This window comes from Sus scrofa, chromosome 13 (genome assembly GCF_054392235.1).
Source record: "Sus scrofa isolate SSC_HxYL_T2T_F1_AM1 chromosome 13, Sscrofa_HxYL_maternal_Yorkshire_Landrace_v2.0, whole genome shotgun sequence".
NCBI classification, from domain to species: Eukaryota; Metazoa; Chordata; class Mammalia; order Artiodactyla; family Suidae; genus Sus; species Sus scrofa.
In genome coordinates this window covers 131,140,398-131,163,780 of record NC_139395.1, presented here as the reverse complement: position 1 = coordinate 131,163,780, position 23,383 = coordinate 131,140,398, and the positions used below count along the sequence as shown (strand labels likewise).

The 23,383-nt window shown below is 37.8% G+C and overlaps 2 protein-coding genes across 24 annotated transcripts in view; one reads left to right on the top strand and one right to left on the bottom strand.

Annotated features, from left to right (window-relative positions):
* The window catches only part of LOC106505748 (uncharacterized), a 1,225,997-nt gene that overhangs the window by 248,275 nt on the left and 954,339 nt on the right, over nucleotides 1-23,383 (bottom strand). The window contains exon 9 of one of the 12 annotated variants that reach the window (XR_014824360.1): nucleotides 6,530-7,663. The exons of the other annotated variants lie outside the window; for them this stretch is intronic. The gene's annotated coding sequence lies outside the window, so the exon portion shown is untranslated. Of the gene's footprint in view, nucleotides 1-6,529; nucleotides 7,664-23,383 lie in introns of those variants that run through there. 12 annotated transcript variants of the gene reach the window in all.
* The window catches only part of LOC106505750 (uncharacterized), a 742,696-nt gene that overhangs the window by 603,025 nt on the left and 116,288 nt on the right, over nucleotides 1-23,383 (top strand). The gene's annotated exons all lie outside the window — the stretch shown is intronic.

The following is a 23,383-nucleotide window of genomic DNA, read 5'->3' as shown; positions in this document are numbered from 1 at the left end:
TCTCTGCCAGCATCAAATGATAGAAGAGAAATTTGAAAATCCTAAACTCAGTTCTCAAAGGCATCACCTCTGAAAAAGAAGTTTAAGAGATGTTAAGTAGCCTCTAAAAAAAGCAATTTGAAGGGAGTGAAGGAACGAGAATAAAATCTTAATTTTTAAGAACAAAATTATACCGTTTCTTATATGAAAAGTAGAGTTTCTTATTACCTCTGCCTTCTATTTCCCTTAAGAAATTATTAGCATTTCATAGCAACATCTAATACCTCTTCTTAAAAAAAAAACAAAGCTTAGTATAAACCTAAAAAACAATATTTTTTTTTTGTTGTTGTTGTTGCTATTTCTTGGGCCGCTTCCGCGGCATATGGAGGTTCCCAGGCTAGGGGTCTAATCAGAGCTGTAGCCACCAGCCTACGCCAGAGCCACAGCAACATGGGATCCGAGCCGTGTCTGCAACCTACACCACAGCTCACGGCAACGCCGGATCGTTAACCCACTGAGCAAGGGCAGGGACCGGAACCCGCAACCTCATGGTTCCTAGTCGGATTCGTTAACCACTGCGCCACGACGGGAACTCCTAAAAAACAATACTTGGTATACATCATGGTTGCTATATCTTCAGCGGGTGGTATAATAATATTTGACTCTTTTTATTGGCGTTAAGGTCTTTGAGATAGTCTGGTGGCAGAAGACAATATTAAAGGTCACCAATAGAATTCACGTTATGCAGTTTTTCTTCTTAAAATCTATTCTCTCTTTCTTCTGAAGTATAATTTACAAAATGCTCCTTCAGAGAATGTTTCAAATTCTAGGCGTTATCCAGTAGGTTTCTCTCTTAGTTTACTACCTTCCAGCTCCACCTAACACACACTTTTCCAACTTCCCCTTTGACCCTGGAAAGACTTGCTCATAAAATCATTCCATAAAACCTTTATCATGTTATTCAGTCTGTGTTAAAATAAAAATAATCCTGCAAGAAGTGAGGCTTTAGGTGAATGACTTAGCAACTGCTTAACACATTTAAAATTTTTTTTTTCCAGCTGCACAATTCAAAGCTCAAAGGCATTCTTTTCTGGAATTTCCACTAGAAAGCAGATCACAGGCGATGAGGATTGGGAAGATGGAGAGGGGGGGTGCTGGGTCACTGGCTTTCTGCCTCACATTCCTCAGTCCCCAGAGGGGCCTGGTGACCCAAGTTAAATTCTAGAGTTGTTGAGGTATTGGTCTGTGGAGATTAGAGCATAATGTGCTTGAACTCTTTCCTGTTGGTGGTTGAAAACCTTGTTCTTTTCCAAATTTCTGGAGAGGTGAAGTACTTACATTTTTTTCCCTTAGTCACCTCTACCTTTAAAGCCCCATTGCCTCTGAATCAGTTCAATCCATGAGTCATTTCACCTTTGTTCACCACCTGCCTTGATTCTCCTGTTGTGACATAGACTTGCACCTAGGCATTTCCTTCATTTCCACACCCACAGATAAAAACACAAAAGGCCTTGGTGTGGGTGGTTCTAGAACACAATAAGGTGAGCATCTTAAGAAGGAATTTTAGATATCTAAGTTCTTACAAAAGATCTTAGTCAACTAACCTGGATGCCAGTGTTCCTCTAGCCCTCTTGTTTTCCTTGTCTCCTGCTTCCCCAATTCCATCTTTTTACCTACAGCATCATTTCTTTGAAAATGATGCTACCTATTCATGATGCTCCCTATCTATTCTTGTGAACTTCACCTTACTTTCTCCAGTGTTAGACCAAAAATATTCTTTTCTCAGAAGGAATTCTGATGCCAGCTTATGATTTAATTATCCTTTTTGCCTTACTATTTTATTTCTATCTTAGCATAGATAGAGCATCACGGAACAAGTTTTAAGCTTAGGGTGACAAAGAGAAAGAGTGAAAGCCCTCAGTGGAATGGAGTATATGGAGGCCAAGGGACACACAAAGGGGGAGAGGTGCTAAGAAGGCGTCCAGTGACACTAGAAACAAGCCTGTCACATGCACTGTAGGGCTTAACCTATGATGGCTCTCTATTGTTTATGTTTCCATTAACTCAAATTCTTGAGTCTTACATTTTTGTTTTTTTTGTTTTTTTAAACCAGATTTGTAGCATTACAAATTTGTTATTGTCTCCAGATTTCTAAATGTTGCCTTTCAGAATTAGTTTTATCCCCCTGTCTCTATCGGCTAATATATTCTCTCTACAGATTCTTGCATTAATGACTCAGGATCATAACCTCCTGTGAATCGTGTATTATTAAATCTCCTTACCAGCAGCTGAGATTAGAATAAAGAGAAGTTGATAAGTTGCATAGTCACAAAATGAGTCATTAGAACTAGGAGCAGATTTCAGACGCTGAAGCCACAAGTCCTGCTTCTCAATAGACCTGCTGGCTGCATGTTAATTTAACTTCCCTGAAAAAAAGCTGAATCACACTGTTCTCTTCTGTGTCATGGTCCCTGGTCAGACAGGATTCACTGCCTTCAATGCTTTCTCATTTTGTTATCTATCTATTTATCTATCTAAATAATTTTTAAAGAATTTTTACGATTATTCCTAGAACATTCTACCTTGCATAGTAATCAAATACCAGGCTTTTTGAAAATGTTGAAATGATGGTATTCTAAACAGTGGAGTACCATAACATTCTTCCCTATAATCTGCCCACATGCATTCATTTAACTTCAGCCCTTTATTCAGTGCTTTTTACCTTCGAAGATGTTTGGAAAGAAAAGTTGGGACATCTTTAGTGCTGGGGGAAAAGTAGGGAAGAGAGTATCTCTGAATTAGAAAATAACCATACAAAGATTAAAAAAAGGAAAAAGAACAGAAAAGAACCATACTCAGTGGTGCCAAAGCCAAGCTTTGTCAAGTCCAAAGGTTTATTTGCAAGGCATATTTATTTTTGAAACACTGTTTTCATTTGCTACATTCCCTTGAAAAGTATTATATCTCAGTTGATCTCCTTATTAATCAGGAAGCAAAGGAAGTGACTGACTTTTTAAAAGTAATGTGGAAATGAGTGTTCAAGGAAAGAGTCAAGGGATAAAATGTGCACAACTACTGAAAGGCTATGAAATACGACTTCTACTAAGAGAGGCAGTCAGATGGTCAAGAGAGTAAACTAGAAGTCAGAGGGCTTCTTGATTCTAGTGACAATCAACACATGGTAGTCATAGACACCAGATCAGATATCCATTGTGAAGCTCAAATTAGATAACGGATGGAAATAATCATAAACCCTACAAAGTGCATGCCACACGGCTCTACCTGCAAATATCAGCTCATACTGGTGTGATACCAAAGGGTGTCCTAAAAGTTAGGCAAGTTGATTAGTCATACAGACCCTCAGCAGGTTGGGTTACCAGACTGACTACAGGGTGCCCAGTTTAGTTTGGAGTTTAGATAAAACTGGATCATTTTTTTACTATAACTATGCTCTAAATTATTTATTTACCTGAAATTCAAATATAATGGGCATTGTGTACTTTATATGGCAACCATATTGACCAGGAAATGTACTTGCTTCAGAACTGTCAAGATTGTGCAGCTCAGAAACCTAATGTTGTTGTCACGGACAGTGGGCCAAGTCAATTATTACTTGTTAGAAATGTAGCTGTCAAGAGAGCCAGATATCCATCCCAAGCTATCTGTACATTTTCCCCTGGAAGTAAGTTAAATATGAAGACCTTTTAAATACCTGATGGTTTTTTGGTGAGCAAGTTCTCCCCTCATATAGGGATGTCAAGCCAAGGAAATGGTAGAGTCCAACTCCCTGGAAGGGGCAATGTCAATACTTGCTGCTACAGTTCTCTTTTTTTTTCAGTCTTCATGGATCCTCTTCCAACTGATACATTGTATTTTTATATTTAAAACAGCTATCTAATTGAAGCTAACTCATTCTTGCCTAACTTGGAACAAATTTGTCTCTTCGTTTTGACTCTACACATCTTTGCTTGATCTGTTATGTCTTGATTTTAAGATTAACCTTTTATATTAATCTTATTTGCAATATTTAATCTTCACAGGACCTTCCTACTGTCCATTTCTAAAAACCAATTTAAGGCATGTGAATAAAAGACAAACCAGCACAGAAAAGTACTTTTTTCATAGGTTCAAAGAAAACACAAAGAAAAAAGTAAGATATATATGAGAATTTAAGATCACTTTTTTTTCTGGCTGACTTACTACAGGAAGCTAAGGAAGATGACCTTGAAATAAACTGAACAGACCCAGAAGTATAATAAGCAGCTGCACACAATCCCATCCCCCTAATAAACAGTCTGCCGCTGAGTCCCTCTGACCCCAATCTCAAACTCAGGAAACAGTTACAGTCATGAGCAGGAAGTGGAGTAGAGTTTCTTTAGAAATCCTGCCAAGACAAACTTCTGCCACCAAAGCGGTGTATGTACTTGCATCCTGAACCTCAAAGTCTTCAAAGAGTTAGGAACCATGGGTTTATTAGGTAATCTTCCTTTTAGGAGGAAAGGCATTTGTTTTTCTATATATTTCTGATATGTAATAGTACTGATGGACAAATTCACCTAATAGTTAATCTCTGAGCGTGACTCAGGAACTAGTCAAGATATCTTTGAATCATAATCTCAAGTTTAGCCATTCACATAATAAGGATTAGATTTCAAAAACTGAGACTGAGTATTTTTGTTTGTTTTGTCTTTTTAGCACTGCACTGGGGCATATGGAGGTTCCCAGGCTAGGGGTTGAATCAGAGCTGTAGCTGCCGGCCTACACCACAGCCGTAGCAATGCGGGATCTGAGCCAGGTCTGCTACCTACACCATAGCTCATGACAACGCTGGGTCCTTAACCCACTGAGTGAGGCCAGCAATCGAGCCTGTGTCCTCATGGATGCTGGTCAGATTCACTTCCACTGAGCCATGACAGGAACTCTGAGACTGAGCATTTTTAACCCAAGTAATCTCCTTATCATTGAATGATTTTAGATAACTTTTAGAAATGGAGACATATAATATTTAGAAACTAAAGGATTTCTTACAAATTGTAATCATACATGACAATTTTTCTACCTTACCATTTTTTTCTGTCCTACATTAATTTATTTTTTATAAAGAAGAAATGATTCTAAGTTTTCAAATGATAGTATTAAATTATAAAATGATCTATCTGAAAAAATGAAAACTAAGAACTACTTAAAGAAAATTCTAAATCATGGAGTTCCCATCGTGGCGCAGTGGTTAACGAATCCGACTAGGAACCATGAGGTTGCGGGTTCGGTCCCTGCCCTTGCTCAGCGGGTTAACAATCCGGCGTTGCCGTGAGCTGTGGTGTAGGTTGCAGACGCGGCTCAGATCCCGCGTTGCTGTGGCTCTGGCGTAGGCTGGCAGCTACAGCTCCGATTAGACCCCTAGCCTGGGAACCTCCATATGCCGCGGAAGCGGCCCAAGAAATAGCAACAGCAACAACAACAAAAGACAAAAGACCAAAAAAAAAAAAAAAAGAAAAAAAAAAAGAAAATTCTAAATCAAAGGAAAATAGTTGCAAATAAATTAATTTTATTTATTTTTTCAAGTAAAGTTGATTTGCCCAATGTTGTGTATGTTCTGTTAGTTTCAGGTTTATGGCAAAGTGATTCAGTTATATGTATTTTTTCTTTTACAGATTCTTTTCACTATAGGTTTTTACAAGATACTGAATATAATTCCCCGTGCTATGCAGTAGATCCTTGTTTATCTATCTATAGATAGTAGTTTATCTATCAATCCCAAACTCCCAAACTCCTAATCTATCCCTTCCACCCCTTTCCCTTTGGTAACTTTAAGTTTGTTTTCTGTCTGTAGGTCTATTTCTGCTCTGAAAATAAGTTCATTTGTATTATCTTTTTAGAGTGCACATATGTGATATCATATGGTATTTGTCTTTGACTTATTTCACTTGCTGTGGTAATCTCTATATCCATTCAAGTTGCTACAAAGGACATTATTTCATTCTTTTTATGGCTGGGTAATATTTCATTGTATATATGTACTATTTTTTCTTTATCCATTCATGTACAGTTGGACATTTAGACTGCTTCCATGTCTTGGCTATTGAAAATAATGCTGCTATGAAAATTGGGGTACATTGTATCTTTTTTGAATTAGAGTTTGTCTTTTCTGGATATATGCCCAGGAGTGAGATTGCTACAGATCATATGGTAACTATTTTTTTTCTTTTTGTCTGTGTCCTTGGCATGTGGAAGTTCCTGGGCCAGGGACTGATCCCCTGCCAAAGCAGTGACTCAAGCCCCTACAGTGACAACACCAGATCCTTAACCTGTTGTGCCACAAGAGACCTCTTCATTTTTAGTTTTTAAGGAAGCTCCATACTCTTTTCCATAGTGGATGTAGCAATTTAATTCCCATCAACAGTGTAGGGGGGGTTCCCTTTTACCAATACCCTCTTTAGCATTTATTATGTGCCTATTGCCTATTGATAGGCATGTGCCTATTGATCATCTCCATTTTTTATTTGGAGAAATGTCTATTTAGGTGGTTCTGCCCATTTTTTTGATTGAGTTGTTTTTGTTTTTTCTGATACTGAGCTGTATAAGCTGTTTTTATGTTTTGGACATTAATCCCTTGTCAGTCTCATTGTTTGTAAATATTTTCTCCAGTTCCATAGATTGTCCTTTCATTTGGTTTATGTGAACACTTTTATGTTTAATTAGGCCCCATTTGTTTATTTTTGCTTTTATTTCCATTACTCTAGAAGACAGATCCAAAAAAAAGCCAATTGCTGCAATTTATGTCAGAGTATTCTACCTGTTTTCATCTAGGAGTTTTATAGTAACTGGTTTTATGTTTTATATTTAGGTCTTTAAAACATTTTGAGTTTACTTTTGTGTATGGTGTTAGAGAATGTTCTAATTTAATTCTTTTACAAATAGCCACCCATTTTCCCAGCACCACTCCATTGTAAATTCTTGCCTCCCTCATCATAGATTAATTAACCATAACTACATGGATTTATTTCTGGATTTTCTATCCTGTTACATTGATCTATGTGTTTTTGTGCCAATACCATACTATTTTTATTACTGTAGCTTTGTAATATAGTCTAAAGTTAAGGATCCTGATTTCTCTAGCTCTGTTCTTAAGACTGTTTGGGCTATTCAGGGTCTTTTGTGTTTCTATACAAATTTTAAAATTATTTGTTCTGTTTCTTTGGAAAATACCATTGGTAGTTTTATAGGGATGGCACTGAATCTATAGATTGCCTTGGCCATTTTAACAGTGTTGACTTTTCCAATCCAAGAACACAGTATATCTTTCCAAATCTGTTTGTGTCATCTTTGATTTCTTTCATAAACATCTTATAGTTTTCAGAGTACAGATCTTTTGCCTCCTTAGGTAGGTTTATTCCTAGATATTTTATTTTTTCTGATGTAATGGTGAGTGGTAAAGTTTCCTTAATTTCTCTTTCTGAACTTTCATTGTTATTGTACAGAAATGCAAGAGATTTCTATGTATTTTGTATCTTGTAAACTTACTGAATTCATCAATGAGCTCATGTGGTTTTCTGGTGACATATTTAGAATTTTCTATGTATATTATTATGTCATCTGCAAACATTGAGATTTACTTCTTCTTTTCCAATTTGGATCCCTTTTACTTCTTTTTCTTCTCTGATTTCCATGGATAGGACCTCCAAAACTAATGTAGAAAGAAAGTGGTGAGATTGGGCATCCTTGTCTTGTTCCTAATCTTAGAAGAAATGCTTTCATCGTTTCACCATTGAGTATGATAATAGCTGTGAATTTGTCATTTATGGCATTTTTTTTATGTTGTGGTATGTTCCCTCTATGCCCACTTTCTGGACCATTTTTATCTTAAACCATTAGCCAGATTCTTTAAGAAAAACAGAGAGAAGGCCCAAATCAATAAAGTTAGAAATGAAAAAAGGAGAAGTTACAATTGACACCACAGAAGATCAAAGGATCATAAGAAACTACTTGGAGCAAGTATATGATAATAAAATGGACAACCTAGAAGAAGTAGACAAATTTTTAGAAAGGTGCAATCTCCCAGGACTGAACCAGAAAGAAATAGAAAATATTAACAAACCAAATTATCAATACTGAAATTGAATCAGTAATTTAAAAACTCCCAACAAACAAAACTCCAGGACCAGATGGCTTCACAGGTGAATTCCACCAAACATTTAGAGAGTGTTAATACCTATCCTTCTGAAACTCTTTTTAAAAAAATTGCAGAGGAAGGAATACTTCAGAACTTATTCTATGAGGCCTCCATCACCCTGACATCCTAAACCAAACAATATCACAAAAAAAGAAAATTATAGGCCAATATCACTGATGAACATAGACGCAAAAATTCTCAACATAATACTAGCAAATTGAATCTAACAATACCTTAAAAAGATAATACACTATGATTAAGTAGGATTTACCCCAGGGATGCAAGGATTTTTCTTTATCTACAAATCAATCAATGTGATACACTATATTAACGAATTAAAGAATGAAAACCATGTGATCATCTCCGTAGATGCAGAAAAAGCTTTTGATAAAACTCAACATCAGGAGTTCCCGTCGTGGCGCAGTGGTTAACGAATCCGACTAGGAACCATGAGGTTGAGGGTTCAATCCCTGCCCTTGCTCAGTGGGTTAACGATCTGGCGTTGATGTGAGCTGTGGTGTAGGTTGCAGATGCGGTTCGGATCCAGCGTTGCTGTGGCTCTGGCGTAGGCCAGTGGCTGCAGCTCCGATTGGACCCCTAGCTTGGGAACCTCCATATGCCACGGGAGCAGCCCAAGAAATAGCAAAAAGACAAAAAACAAAAAAACAAAAAAAACTCAACATCAATTTATGGTAATTTTTTTAATTGTAGAGGATTTTAAACTATATTCTTAGTGGATAGGAACAATAGATGTTGTTTATATATATAGGCCATACTTATTTCTTTACAAGGTTTAGGCAATTCATAATGTCATACAAAAATCATTTTGTAGTGTCACAAATGCTTTATTTGATTTTCTTTATGGGAAAAAAACCCAGAGAGAATTACTGTAATGGAAAAATAAAAAAAAAGACCTCCAATAAACTCTCTTACAGTATTAAAATACATGGACATTGTAGGGATCATTCATTTCACAAATATTTACTGGGATCACATTATTTTCCAGACGCTGGGAATGCAGAAATGAACTACATCATCAGAGTCCCTTTCCTTATGGAACTCATGGTCAGCACTCTGCTACCCTTTAATGATAAGTATTAGTCACACATAGATATTAAAATTAAATAAAATTTAAATTCAGTTCTTGTCACATTATTCACGTCTTAAGTGTTTAATATTAGTAAACAGTTTCATTATCACAGAAAATTCTTTTAAGTAATGTTGGTAGTGACAGAACCAAATAGTAATCAAAACATTAATACATATAACAGTATGTTCATCTATTACATACTGTGATAAATGCTCTCAAATCAAAGATGAAGGTGTTTGAAGAGCATGAAACAAAGTGATTTGAACTAATCTAGTGTTCCAGAAAAGATTTTCCTGAGGAAATAATGGTTGAACTGATAGTGGAAGGATGAACAGGAAAAAAAAAAATAACCACGAGGTTGAGAGTGGTCACACCAGAGAAAACAATGTGAGCAGATATCCTGAAGCAGGAAAGACCCCTGGAATCAGAGGGATGAAAGAAAGGCTGGGAAGCAGTAGAGGGTGTGTGATGAAGCTGAAAAGGTTACCATGGGCAGGTCACATGAAAGATGAGTCTTTCTCCTGGGAGTGATCAGCAGCCATTGGAGGATTTTTAGAGGGAGAGTGGCTTGATCAGATTCAAATTGTAATGCAGCAGGGTGGGGCTCTGGCCCTTTCTATCCTTTAGCCTTTCTCATCCTCAACTCTGCTGGGAGGGTGGTATTCAATAGAAACATGTCAAAGACATTTTATAGAAGGCATCTAGTAGCAAGAGAGCAGTTTATAGATCCCATAGACTATCCATTTTGATGAATAAGAAAGAAGATCCATGGGAAAAGGGAACAGCCCATCAAAAAATAGACCCCATGAGGATGCAATGGAAAAGAGAAGGGTGGCATGCTATGGGGGACCTTCACATGTCCATTCAAAGTGAACTCAACCGTCACTGAAAGTTGCTTCTAGAAAACAATAATGATAAAAACGTGATATTTATCCAATAAGTACTCTGTCACTATTTCTGTGTTAAGTGTTTTGCTGGTTTAATGTAATTAATCTAAATGTGTGTGCGTGTGTATGTGTGTGTTTGTATGTGTGTCTGTCCTGTAAAATGACTCATTATTCTTCTTATCTAAACCAGTTGTTCTCCTTAAAGTGGTTCCCAGACTACCAGAATCAGTATTACCTGGGAACTTGCTACGAATTTGGAACCTCAGACCCTATTTAGACCCAATGAATCGGAAAATCTGAGGACAAGCCAAGCATTCCAAGTTTGAATCAGACCTTCAAGCGATTCTGCTGCATACACTAAAGTTTGAGAACCATTGATCAAGAGCAAAACTGCCCAGTTTAAAATTTTAGCTCTGTCCATTTCAGCTGTGTAATCTTGGAAAAGTCACTTAATTTTAGAGATGAATGACTAAATTGTTTCAATAATGTAACTCTCATCTTCTTTGCTTTGTGTTATTTTCCTATCATTACAAAGTGATTCTCTTAATATCAGATAATTTTTTTTACAAAACTCTACTTTTAATTATAATACATTAAATAATGATAAGAGCACATTTAAAATGACAGCCTGAATTTATAATCTATAAATTTGTGACCTTAAAAAATATTGAGAAGCTAGAAGAGGGAATGAAAAAAAGTAAAAGTCAAGGGTGATTTGATAAAAAATATGGATTTATATTGTCTGTTTTTTACTTTTTAAATGAAATTGTACTCACTATTATGTCTTGTTTCTTTAGCTCAAAATTATGGTCTTAAGTATAGCTGAGGTTTTGGTCATTTATTTTATTTTTTTTTAACATTTCACAGTATTACAGTTTGGTAGTGCAAACTATGATAGTTGGTTTTGACAATTGTTTTTACTGTTCTAACAAAAGTTCTATGAACAACTTGAACATCTATTTTGCTTCAGTGTACAGGTGTTTCTTGAGGATAGATACCTAGAAGTAGAACTCCAGGGTCATGGCATATGCATATTTGAGTTTTACTAGGTAATACCAAACCTTATATCAATTTACACTCACTGCCATTTATGGTATCTCTCATTATTTCACACCCTCTCTGGTATTTTGTTGGTACTTTTCTATCTATCATCTAAATACACTCCATATTTCTTTATCTGCCTAGTTCCTGAAATCTTCCTCTGGACTTTAGCATCATGTTAATAATAGTTTTAATATATTAATTAGCTCAGAGAATCTTGACTTCCTCATAGTCAATGACCTTCCTCTCTATCACAAGCCATCCACTCACATAACTTGAATATCATCACTGCTTACACAATTTCTCCACTTCAGAAGCTTTTGTGATCACAGCTCTTGGGATCTGGGGAGATACTAATTACATCATCTTTCCACCCAAGTTGAGAATCAGATGAAAAATTTATAAAGGCATCAGACAGGTGAAGCTTTATTATAGCTGGTGCTGAATGGAAGAATGCAGCTTGGGTTTAGGCATAATGGGATTTCTACTGTTTTTCCTCATGAATTAAAACCTTCCCTCAGAGAAATGAAGTCCTTCCACAGAGAAAAAGAATCCCTGCTTCTTGAGAGCCCCATGGAAAGGGCTGTGCAAAAGGCTTTTTTCCTGAACTTACCATGAAGTAAGTTGCTGCCCCTCCCTTGAGAGAAGAATGAAAAGAATTCTTACTACAATTTTTCCTTATGTGACGTGAGTTGCCTCTATTTCCAGGAACTTTAGATGCCTACCTTTATAACAATGACTTTATCTTCTACTTCCTCACTCTGTCACTATCACAGAACCTATTCTTCATCTTCACACTATCACAATTCTTCGCTTATTCTATTTTTTTCTGAAGTTGTCATCTCTTTTCTGGACTCATTTGTTGCCCGACCCAGCTATACCTCATGTCTCCTCAGCTCAACAATCACCTGACATCACCAAAGAGTTTGGTTCCCTGACTTATTTCTGTTTCTGCTTTGTCAGTCCCTACCTCAGAATCACTAACAACATCTGCTCTTTTCCATTTCCTGCCTTTGGCTTAAGTATCTCCTGGAGTGAGGCGTAATTGACAAATAAAAAAATTGCATATCTTTAAGGTATACAGTATCATGTTTTGATATATGTTTACACTGGGAAATAATTATCACAATGTAGTTCATTAAAATATCCATACCCTCACATGGTTCCCATGTTACCATTTTTTTTTTGGTGTGGTGAGGGCACCCAAGATCTTCTCTCTATTACATTTCAAGTATCTAATACAGTGTTATTAACTATAGTCCTAGGCTTCTGAATGTTTTTTTGATAGTCATAAGTTTACCAATTGTAAATTCAAGCAATATGATTTTAAATGTGCTCTCATAATCTTTAAACAAGTATTTAATCCAATTACTCTTTTTCATACCTATCACATTGTTTTAAAACTCTATTTTCTTTATGTCCTATTTTTAATCCTCCATTATCATCCAACAGATGACCTCTCACTCATCCAAATATCTATAGCACTGTAATTGTTCTTTTTTCTGGTTTTTCCTTGTGGTCCTACCTCCCTTTTTCTGTTAGATTATAAATCCCTTTTTTAGATGAATTTTCCTGTCTCCATTTTTATTAACCCATTTCCACATGCACCTGACCCATGAAGTGACTTAATTTTTTGATAAAATTTTGAGTCTTTGGGTTCCTAGGGTTTTAGAGACTCTACTGAGAAGGGTTTGGGTGGTGACACAGAAGCTAACTATACCCATGATCTCTATATGAACTGGACCCATCATGAATATGTGAAGTAGATCCCTAAATAGCACTTTTACTTCCTATTAATTCAGCTTCACTTTTCTGTATTTTTCAATCACTGTTATGTCCAGCTTCAGATAAATATTCATTCTCTGTTCTGTATTGCCCTATTTTCAATTCTGATCCCCTCAGCATGTGTATAATTCCAAGGCTATAGAGTAAAAGTGAGCTTGGATTAATGCCCATAGAAACTTACCAATGTTATATTCTGTTCATAGTTCTGTTGTGAAAAATAATCTACTGAACCTTAAGTGATTTCCTTGGCTTCGCTGGAGAAATATGTGAACCAGTCACCTGCTAGGAGACGTATACCTAGCAGAGCACATTTTCCTGTCAACAGGAAACAATTACTCTAATAAACCTTAAATCAACAAATTATTATAACTGAAATTAGAAAATAATTGTAAGTCAAATCAGTTTATTAAGAGTTGTTTCTTATTTGCAAACATATGGAAACATCCAAACCTTGACTAAATTTTAAAATTGTTAACTAGCTATTATCTAGCATTAGTCAGACATGATCTCTGATCACTATCTCTTCAATCATTCTTGTTTCCATTATGTGGTGTAAGGTGAAGTGGGTCGCCAAACATTTTGAACACAAATCTCTTTGCTATAAAATAAGTTTATGGTTTAGTGTAATATATTTTACTCTTCCTGTACCTTTGATGCCTCAAAAGAGAGGCGCAAGCAATTTTTAAATATTCTCCTCAAGGTACTCACATCGGAAAATAGTATCAGAAAGGCAGAAGACTTGGAAAGTTCAATTGTGTCATATAATATAACAAATCCTACTCTCTTGTCAATCAAAAACTATATAGATACAAGCTAGAAAATCTATTTCTGAGTCTTGGTCTGGAGTTTAGGATAAATTACAAATCTCCCCACACCCTTCCTAAAGGCTTAGCACTTTCTTCATTGCAACATTTGACAAATTGGGATCAACAAGATGGACCTGTAGTTACTTTTCAGAGAGCTATTTACTCTGGGTTGTTAAATCTGACAAATGATGGAGGGCACTACAGAGGCTCAGCTGCTCAGTGAAAAAAAGGAATTACCATTCGAAAGGAGGAATTGCTCTCACTACATATAAATATTAGTCTCGTATTTAAATTCATATAAAATACAGACTTAATTGCAAATTTACCCCTTATTAGTATCTCATAAACATTAAGAGAATTGTAGATGATTTGTCCTTTGTGAAGCTTCCTTAAATACAGTACTTAACCAATTCAGTATTAGAAAAGAGATTTATTACCAGATATCAAATACAAATCCAACATTGTAGAGAAAGATTTCATGAGAAACCAGCTAGAGAGGTCATTTCAATGACAAATTAGAATTCTCACAGTAGAGAGAGCATGGACTTCCTCTATATCTTTCCTTTTATGTTGCTCTATACCTCTTATTCAACCACAAATAAATTGTAGATTTTTGGACACTTAGCTATTATATATCCCAAATTTAAATTAAGCATCCCCTTTTAGCTATTTTCTGTCTACTGTACCTGCTCCAGAGAGGGAGAGAGACAGAAAATACAAAATGTAGGCAAGAAACCAGGGGGAGCAGGGAAACTATGAAGCTACTAAGAATTCAAAGGTCTGAGTGTGCCAGGACCAGGTCTTCTGGGAAGAACCTGGCCTGTTAGGGAGGATGCTGGCCACGTTCCCCTGTCCTTGTGTGCTAGGATTCCATGACGAGGCATTTCCATTGTGGTTCAACAGGTTAAAGACCCAGAGTAATGTCCATGAGGATGCAGGTTCAATCTCTAGCCTCAGTTAGTGGGTTAAGGATCCCATGTTGCCACAAGTGGCTGCCTAGATTGCAGATGCAGCTTGGAGCCTGTGTGTTTGTGGCTGTGGTACAGGCCTCACCTGCAGCTCTGATTTGCCCCCTAGCCTGGGAATTTCTATATGCCACAAGTGTGGCCCAAAATTATACATATATATATATAAAAGATTCCACAAGGGTATGTACAGAGCCAAAGAAAAACACGTGCAAACTTAGGTCTGGGGAAAATCATCAGGAGTCAGATGGGAGAGGTGATTTGATTTGACAAAGGGAGACAGATGCTAAGAGATACTATTTTTCAGTCCCAGTGAACTTTGGCCAATTTCCTAAGACAGAAAAGCTGAGTTAACCTAGTGTCTTAAATACAGGCTGTGTTACATGGAACAAGTGCTTTAATAAATGAAAAGTACAAGAAACAAACATATTTTTTAAGAGCACAGGCTTTGGAGTTAGAAGTATCTGAGTTCAAAGTATAGCTCTCTCATAGATAGGAGCTATGTAAAAGTGGACAATCTATGTAAAAGTTAATCTCACCAACTCTCAGTTTCCACCAGTGCTGGAAGAAATAACAATACAGAAATGTGGCATTGTTGTCAGGTATCAGTGAATTTATTATATAAAAAGCATTCGTGAAGGACTAAAAAATCACATCTACTAAATAAATGAAGTAGGAGTATTAATAATCAACTAATATAAGAGGGGTATTTCTCCTTTTTTATTATTGGTTCATTTGTTCATTTATTCATTGATTGAACTGCTAAGTGCCGGGAGTATGAAGGCAAATTAAGATATAGTTGTTATCTGTGAGAGTAATCATACTATGCTGAAGACCACTGTGCCTCTGTGTACATGCACTGGTGTTTCGCTGCCTTTGACAGAAGACTGTGTGTTGAGCACTGGGACTAGGAAGGATGTGGTCAATTCTATTAGGTGAGAGAGAGGGAGTCAGGGTAGCCTTCTTAAAGGAGGTGCATATTTGCACTGCATCTTGGAAACCAACAAGGTATTTACTCAACAGAAAGAGTGGGAAAGATATTTCAGATGGACCAGGTCGGATCTCACTGACTGTAGACAAGAGCATCTGGAGCCATGGAAGACATTAAAAGGACAAGGAAAGCTTTAGAAAAGAAACAGAGAAAAACATTGGAAGAAACATGTCACCATTTCTGACCCAGTATAGTCATGCATTATACAAAAATCAAATAAATTGGAATTTAATGTTCCCTTCATGTTACTCGTAGGTTTCAAACTCCACAGAGCTGTGTGCCATTAGGAAACATTTAATCATGCTAAGCCTTTACTTCCCTGACTATAAAATTAAGCTAAGATACCTACCCTGAAGAGTGATTGTGGTGATTAATTAGGTACTATATGTAAGGAGTTAGCAGAGAATAAGTGTTGAAAATGATTGTAAATGTGCTGTTATAACCAGAATAACATGGTGTGGCTCAGATGGTTGGCTGGCAAGAAGACAGGAGTAAATACGGGAGGGAGGAGGACCAGGCAGGGTATCAGGGCTTGACAGTGGAGGTGTGGACAAGGGGAAAGCGTACAGAAATGAAATCATAATGTTCAAAGCAGAGTTGGCTACATAATTTGCAGAACTCAGAGCAAAATACAAATGTAAGTGTCTTGCTCAAAAAGCAGAAAAAAGGTGCCATTAGCCGTAGTAAAGTATAAAGCTTTAACTTCTAAAATTGTTATTATTTATGTAAAATAAGGGTTAACAGTGAGGCATGAATAACAACATAAGCTTATAAGTAGCAAAAGACACTTTTACCATTTCATAAATACAATAAATAATAAGACTTAAAAAGTGGTATCTTCATTTATCATAAGATTTTTCTGGCTTTTCTGCAAAATTTGTTAAGCCATCAAAATATACGCTTTTAATAATTTCATTTTCATGCGACATAATTGAAAATTATATCAGTTCTCTTACCAAATGCAAGAATATAAGTAATTTTTAACATATTTTTTAATTTTGAGAAGCTTCTGATACAACTTATTTATAGATTGTGACAACTTTGGGATGCATTTATAAGTTATTTTGAAATATAAATTTTGAGAGCTAATAATTCATTTGGAATATTTCTTAAGAGATTTAGCTTCATACAAATCACTGATATAAATCCAAACTTAACTTTAAGTATAAATTTAAACAATGACATTTTAAAGTTTCCCCTGATACTTCTTAAAACTTTCTATTCAAGAAATAAAAAGTGGCTTTATGATTTGTATAGAATTCAAAACACCTGTTTATGCATTCTATTGTTGTGTCTTCAATTATAAGGGAAATTTAATTATAAAATTATCTTCCAAGTTAAAATTAGTTCATTCAAATTTTCACATAACGATAGTGTTCTTTTCTTTTGAATGCAATAATCACACTGAATTTCTGTGTCTAAGCTTGTGGAAATTTGCTTTCTGATATTGCAGCTATTTTCAAAGCCAGAGATTTAAAACTCTTTGAAAGTTCTAACAATTCCCTAAGTTATTTACTTCCTCAGTAACTGACATATGTCATATCCACATACATGCTTTTACTTTGTAACAACATACTGACAAAGTTTACTGTCCAAACTTCATCAGTTCCTCTCACTGCACAGTCTGGAGAGTTAATATTGGTACCTATACTGCAGATGGGCTTTGAAGCCAGCTTCCCACCCACAAGTCCCACAGCTGCTCCATGCAGAGCCCTTCCTCTGGCTCATGGCTGCTGCTACTGTGCTGCCTCTGTTGCTATGGACACTGTCATTGCCATTAATCTGGGTCCCCCAAATCCCCCACACTGCCCCTAGACAAGTGCTGGGCAGCCATGCCAATTGCTTGGCGGCTGGCACTGCCTGCGAAGCCTCGGGCCTGAGCCTGCACATCTGTTCCCTGGAATATCTCCCCAGCATTGAGCCAAGTGTGAGGCACTCCTGAGAGCAGGGCCCCATATGACTGCACGAGTCACAGCCCATGGGGCTGGACTGGTCCAAAGAAAAATGGCAAACACTCCAAGCAAAACAAAGGGATGTAAGTCTGCAAGAGGGACACATACCAAATACAGAATCCAAATCTGAATATTTGTGTTAAGCAAAGAAGAGGATGCTATGAGACAAGAAGTTCCCTCAATTAGATTTGACAATAATCTCATTGTGTACCAGGTATATAGTGGCTCACTGAGTCATAGCCATGCAGCATTAATGTTCATTGTGAAAAAACACCCCTACTTTGACTTAGGTGGTTGGCGGCTTGAGGGTTGTTTACTTCCTAACTGACACATGTCATGTCCACATACATGCTTTTACTTTGTAACAATATACTGACAAAGTTCACTGTCCAAACTTCAGCAGTTCCTGTCATTGCACAGTCTGGAGAGTTTATATCTGCCAGTTTTACTCAGAATCTTAGCAAGTGGATCCAGGCTCTGGGAAGGAAGCAGAAGGGCACACCTATTCAATTTGGTGAGCTTTCAGCCTTAGAGGAATAGGAAGACAAGTCAGAATATGGACCAGAAGCGCTGACATTAGGGACAGAGACATACTGTAGGGATCTTTCTCTTGGAAAGTTTTCCAACTTAAATGGATTTAGGTCTTTGTCCCAGTACCTCAAGGTATTCCACACACATCCATTTTTTAATTATTGTATAAGCTTTTTTTTAATCCTCTGCCTAAACTAAGGAGAGTTATTTTATTTGAAAATGCATCTGTGAAGCATGAAATTACACCTTTCCCAAAACATAGATTCATTTCTGTAAGGACCACTTGGTCTCACAGAACTTCTTGGCTTCTCTTCCTCTTTACACAACCCAAACTTTATTATTACTTTATTCATCTTAGTAAATTGTCAAAAGTCTTAAATAGTTTCCCTAGGGTATGATATGGGTGTGCAAGTTACATACAAATGGAAATCCTAGTTTATTCCTTGAAAACCATGTGAAACACAAATACCTTTTCTTTTTAGATTACTATTTTAGCAGAGGTAGAAAAATCTTAATATACTTGAATTATTAACAAATGTTTTTACACACTCAGCACATTTTTACTAAAATGCCCTTAAATTTTATTAAACTTAAACCTTAATTTAAAATAACAATTTATGATAGGTGGGGAAAACTGCTTTAAATGGAACAGTGCAGTTATTTTCATTGCTGTGTATGTAAATGATCCATTAATGTTTACTTGGAAAAAATGTTCCTTTTGAAATGTCACAGGCAAACAGAATTGCTATAATGCTATCATTAGCATTTAGAATATACCACTCTCCAAAAATTACATCTGAAAAAGGGTCTGAGTCAGGTTTTCTGTAGAAAGTATAACCAAATTATTCCATATTCAAATTGCTCTTTGAAACTAATAAAAAATAGATTTGCACCCCGATGGCAGATATTGAGAAGCTGTCAGCACTTCTTGTTGGTTTGGAGGAGTAAGAAAACATGGCCATAATACAAGCTCCTCATTGCCCACCCAGTATCTGTTCACCCCTTCCTCTTCACCCAGAGAACACAGTTTTGTTTGGAACAGCATGGAGCCCATCAAAATAACACTCCCTTTGGGGCCTGACGTTTGTAGGGTGGGACAGGAGGCATAGCAGAATACGGTGAATTTCTGGGAAAATTTTTACTTTCCTGATTAGGAGTTCCCTCCATCTTCCCTCATTCTGTATTCTTTTTCCTGCCTAGAACATGAATATAAGACTGGATACTAATGATTCAAGCATGAGAATAAAAGCATGTAAAGGACTGCAAAATAAAAAGCTAAATGAAAAGTAGGATTAATAACTACATAACTAGATAACTAGAAAAGCTGTATTGACAACTTCAGATGAAGCTTCTGCAGCAGCCCTGGACAGTCTCACTTTATCTAGACTTCTTGTTATGTGAGAACAATAACGACTATTTATTTTACTAATATGGGTGGGTTTCTTTGACATAAAGTGAAAAAATAATCCTAGTGGATTCAGAATTTATATGCAGATAAACTTATTCCTAATGTACACCATGGGAAAACAAACTCTGAACACCTAATGTCTGGTAAATTTATTTATCAATAAATTAACAATTTAAGACTATATATTTAAATATCTACTAACATAAAGCCTAAAATTCTAAGTTAGTCTGACTGGTTTGCCCTACTTGGAAACAAATGGAAATATCTACCAAGAAGAAGATGGACTTGAATTTCCATTTCTTAAAATAAACCAGAACTTTTAACACTTTTGTTGAGAGCTCCCATTCGTAACAGACTAGTTGCATACATAAAAAGGCAAACTGAGTTGGGTTTTTTTTAACACTACGGTCAAGTGTAGTGACTGATTCTTCTATATTAAATAAATATTGTTATTAATATACAATGTGTGTATGTGCACATACCACAAATAAATATATTATATATTTTTTGTCTTTTTTTGCCTTTTCTAGTGCCTCTCCCACGGCATATGGAGGTTCCCAGGCTAGGGGTCGAATCAGAGCTGTAGCGACCAGCCCATACCAGAGCCACAGCAACTCAGGATCCGAGCCGCAGCTGCAACCTACACCACAGCTCACGGCAACGCCAGGTCCTCAACCCCCTGAGCAAGGCCAGGGATCGAACCCGCAACCTCATGGTTCCTAGTCGGATTCATTAACCACTGCGCCACGACGGGAACTCCCATACCACAAATATTGATGAATTTTTTCTTAGCAAATGTGTATATAATTATAACCCCCCAACCCTGATTAAGAAATAAAATACTAGCAGCACCACAGAATCTGCTTGCACCATTCCTGCTGTGATAGGTTCACACTCCCTTCCTTCCCCAAAATAAACCTTATCCTTACTTCTATCAGGTAGGTTTACTTGTGCATGAATTTTTCATAAGTGTAATTATAACAGTACATACTTTCTGAGTCTGGCTTCTTTTATTCAACATTTTTTGTGTGAAATTTATTCACGTAGTTACATCAACACATTTTATCTGTTTTCATTTCTGTACCATCGTCCATTGTTTGAGCAGACCATAATTAGCTTTTCCATTCTATTGTTGACTTATATTTAGATTGCTTCCTATTAGGGGCCATTATGGTTAGTGCTGCTGTGAACATTTTCATTCATGTATTTTGTGTATAAATGTACACATTTCTTCTGGGTATATATTCCATAATGTAACTGCAGGTAATAAAGTATGTATATGTTCATTTTTGGTAGATTCAGCCAAATGGTTTCTAATTTATAATCTCCAGAGCATTGGATGAGAATTCCAGTTATGCCACAACCATCCTCATTAACACTTTATTTTTTATACTTTAAGATAAAAATTGTTATGGCTAGGGTGTGTGGTGATATCTCTTTTAGCTTTAATTTCCATTTCCCTGATGACAGATGATATTAGGCATTTTCATTGGCTTATTGACCATTTGGATATCCTCATTCACAAAGCAGATGTGCAGGACTGTTGTCCAGAATTATATTTGGCTGTCTTATACTTATGAATTTTTATGGATCATACATATTCTGAGGAGAAGGGCTTTTTATTTAAATACATTGCAGAGAGAGGACAAGATGGTGGAGGAGTAGGGGGACACGCTCGCCTTCTCCCACAAACACAACAAAAAAAGTACATCTACAGAATAAATGACTCCCACAGAACAGCAACCAATCGCTGGCAGAGGACCCTAAACTCCAATAACGGCAAGAAGTTCGTGACATTATTGGGCAGAACGGGAGAAAAGAGGAGAGTGAGAGAAGGTGAATCCGAGCGAGATGGGTGCTCCCGAAAGGGAACTGAGGAGGAGAAAGGGATCCCGCACCCTGGAAAGTCACCTACACGGGGGAAAGATCAAACGAACCGGAGGAATCTCCAAATGCAGAGAAGAGTGTAGCAGTAAGTTGGAGTACAGAAAAGCCGATCAAGAACTGAACGGACCATCTGAGCTACAGGCACAGTCACCAAAAATTGAGACGCCTGGGTGGGGGCTGGGCACCGAATCCTCGGATCCGAAGGTTAGTCCCCGAGAATGGGCTGGGGGGTCGGGGCGGAGCGGAGACTGCTTGGGAGGTCTAGAAACCATTTGACAGGGCAGAGACTGCCTGGGAAACTAGAAAACAAAGCTGTCGCAGAGAAAGGGAGCAGTACTCTAGGGGCGGGGAAGTGGAAAGCCGCATCAGAGGGAACCTGGGAGAAGAGCCTGGTCTGCGCCCGTGCTGGGGAGGGGAGAGAAGAAGGGGTGGGTCCCCATAGAATACCCCCCACGCCACAGCAAGCTTACAGGCCCGCTAGCTAGCTGAAAGCTATTCTTCCCAGTGCATCCTCTCCCCCAACCCCACCACCCCCTATGCTCTTGCTGAACCTGGGGCTGCCTGCCATCCAGGAGGGCTGGCCTCAACAATTGCCTGAAGCCTACCACCGCAGGGGCTGTCCCTGCACAGGCCTGCTTGCCCTTTGGAGGGGCTACACTTCCACAGAGCAGCACCAAATACCACCAGCCCCTGAGAAAAGGCCTACAGCCCAGAAAAGCTAGAACAAGCCTAGCCAGGCCGTGAATAGATCTGCCTAATTCTCCGATGGTTTTTCTGAGACGGGCTGCCCCGGGGAGGAGCCTCTTGGGTTTCCAACGGCCCTGCTACCGGCCCAAGCCCCCAGGGGGTGTCCCACTCCCACGGAATAGCTGCTCAGCACCACCAGCCCCCTGGAAGAGCCCCTGCAGCCCAGAAAAGCTGCAGCAAGCTTGGCCAGACTGTGAAAAGATCCGCCTACATTCGCAGGCTGTCCTTCTGAGTTGGGCTGCCCTAGGGAAGAGCCTCTTAGGTTCTCAGTGACCCAGATAGCTGCTACAGCCCCCAGGGGGTGCTGCACTCCTGAGGAACAGCTTCCCAACACCTCCAACCACCTGCAAGAACCCCACAGCCTAAAAACACCAGAGCAAGCTCTGCATGACCAAGTGAAATCTGCTACCATCGTGGTGTGGACCTCCCAGTCCTGTCTGCCCTCAGGAAGTCCTCCTTTGCTTCAAAGAAACACTGTTAGCCCCATCAACACTCCAGAAAAGCCACACTGCCTCAAAAAAGATTGACCAACAACGCCAGCCCTCAGGAAATATTCCACGGCAGTGACAAGGCAAACACTGCCCGATAACAGAGAGTACAACTCCCTCAGGAGAAAGAAAACAACAAGCAAGATGAAGAAGCTGAGAAACCACCCCCAGTCAAACCAACAGGAGAACTCACCTAAAACAGCCAACAATGAAACAGATCTCTGCAGTCTGACAGACCTGGAGTTCAAAAGAGAAATACTGAAAATACTGAAGGAATTAAGAGAAGATATGAACAGTAATGCAGATACCCTCAGAAAGGAACTAGAAAATATAAGGAGGAGCCAAGAAAAACTAGAACATTCATTTGCAGAGATGCAAACTGAACTAGGGGCAGTAAAAACCAGAATGAATAATGCAGAAGAACGAATCAGTGATATGGAAGATAGAATAATGGAAATCACTCAATCCGGTCAACAGAAAGAAAACCAAATCAAAAAACTGGAAAGCAATATAAGAGACCTATGAGATAATATAAAGTGGGCCAATATACACATAATAGGAATTCCAGAAGGAGTAGAAAAAGATAAGGGGATGGAAAATATATTTGAAGAAATTATCAATGGAAACTTCCCAAATCTGAAGGATACTGGGTTCAA